General features: G+C 31.1%; 1 long non-coding RNA gene across 1 annotated transcript; it reads left to right on the forward strand.

Annotated features, from left to right (window-relative positions):
- Positions 1-1043: 1043 nt before the first annotated feature.
- LOC107808665 (uncharacterized) lies at positions 1044-1978 on the forward strand. The gene is made up of 2 exons (XR_001653213.2): positions 1044-1419; positions 1606-1978. It is a non-coding gene; the product is annotated as an uncharacterized LOC107808665 (long non-coding RNA).
- Positions 1979-2293: the final 315 nt, after the last annotated feature.

A 2293-nucleotide genomic window follows, 5' to 3' on the forward strand; every position in this document is an offset into this window, starting at 1 on the left:
CGACTTTATTAAATCTGAGTTGTTGGAATAAAGCTGCAGATGGGCATGCTGACAAAACATGTATAGATCTGACGCGCTCACTTTATTTGTTAAACATGCGCGCCTCATTTGACAAAAGTAGTGTGTCTTAGATACACTTTAGAAAGATTGCGTGTATAAAATAATTTTTGTTTGCAGAAAATGTGTAAGGGGGATTTGGGTCATAGGTCAGGTGGCAACTTATATATTTTGCCTTTATTAATCAAAGTTGTGAGTATCAGAGCATCCAGTTGCAATAACATACTAGTACAAAATACTTATTGACAAACCAGAGGAAATTAACTTCTTCCAACAGATATAGAGAACAAACTTGGACACACAACAGAATAAACGCCAGAGAGAATATATCAGAACACTAAGCATATGCATCAGGGTTCTGAAGGAGATACGCTACGACTGCTTTGTACATTCCCAAAACTTTCTCCTTGCCTGCCTTAATTTCCTCTTCCTTGAGATTGAAATCACCCTCCGTATAATATGTGCATAATAACTCACGTTAGTAGCTATATTCATATTAAAAGATGCTTGAATCTCATGCATCTTCAGTTGATAAATAAAATTCCCTAAATAAATGGATCTAAAATCCGGTCAAAACATTTCTTCAATTGTTGATTTCACTTCCCTAAAATAATGGATCATAAATCATGTCAACACATGATTTCTTCAATTCTTAAATGTACTTCCATAAAATTAAGTTCTAATGCATTATTTTAATGTATTTAAGTTATAAGTACTACCACTATTAAAAAAAAAATATACTATCAATGTAATTTAACGGGTTAATTATCATTTATTTTAAATTATTAATTAATACCTAAAACAAATTTATATATAATTATCTTTTAAATGATCGTGTACAGAACTTAAATCTCATTGTAATTTAAACAACGGAGAAGCATAATATATGCATACCATTTAGTCTAAATTATCAATTAATACCTAATAATTTTTTTCATACATAAATATCTGCACAGAACTTCAAATTTTTATTTGGGCAACGGGGGAGCATAAGTACGTACTATATGCATTGCCTCTTGGTCAAAGTGTCTCGTTTAAACGTACTCCTTTTAATTTTTTTTTTTTTTTTTTTTTTTTTGAGGTGTTGCCGAGAAAGTGACTTTAAATTTTAGGTTTAATGATTTAGATTTTAGAAAGGGAGGCCAGCCGGACAACTCACAGAAAAATAAGTTAATAATGAATATAGAAAAAGCTAAATTAATCAATCATAGCCTAACATAGTAGCTAGTTCATTACAAGAGGGTCTATAAATTATGGCATTAATGCTCATATTAAAACTTCATAGAGCGTGAAATACTATTTTCAACATGGCACGATTAAAATTTAGTTTCGTTATCAGCATTCTTCTCATGGCAATCACAAGTGAGTATACCTATTTCTTTTATCTAGATTATAATTTTACATTATTATGTGTAAATATATGTTGCAACATATGAGAAAAAATTTATCAATTTGTTGATATCTTATGTTTCTATGCATGGTCTTTGAATGTTCAATTTCACTTTGTATTGGCTAAAATTTTAATTTTGATAATGTGGAATATTTCAGTCAATGTGTCGCAGTTTTTCATTAGGCAAGTATTGGCTGCAGAAGTTGATCTTGAGCTCTCGGGACTCAAGCGGAGACTACTACCACAACTTAAGAATTGGTTTACTTGTGATAGAATTTGTGGGTCCGATAGTGATTGTAGTGATTGTTGGTTTTGCTGCCGCTGTATTCATGCTGAATCATTTCCTACTAGAGTTTGTAGAGGGCCATTTGGATAGAAGATCAAGACCAATTCTGTTATAAATCTTTGAAAGCATTTGTGTAATTTCTATGTGATTTCAGTATCTTGTTTTGTTGATTTTGTTCTATTATGTCTTTCATACTTTGTATGAATAACGAAGAAAATCAAGAGAATGTCGTGTGTTTACTACTATACGATACATTTGTTTCACTCCAGAGACGGACTTGAGTAGCATGTTGTAACATAGAGACATCGTATATGAGGAAAACACTTTGATAGTCCGTTAATGCTGATAGGAGTATTTTTATCCCTTATCTATACCACTGAATATAAAATATTCTTTATCTATCTATCTATCTATATTATACTATATTATATTAAAAAGCACGAAAGCAATTTTTCCCCTTTAAAAATGAGGAAAAATGTCGTTCCTTTTTAAAAGCACCAAGGCCATTCTATTTATCTATAGTATATCCTTTAACGAAATGTCGTTCGCGTTTTTACCCT

Source organism: Nicotiana tabacum, chromosome 5 (assembly GCF_000715075.1).
Source record: "Nicotiana tabacum cultivar K326 chromosome 5, ASM71507v2, whole genome shotgun sequence".
In the NCBI taxonomy this organism is placed as follows: Eukaryota; Viridiplantae; Streptophyta; class Magnoliopsida; order Solanales; family Solanaceae; genus Nicotiana; species Nicotiana tabacum.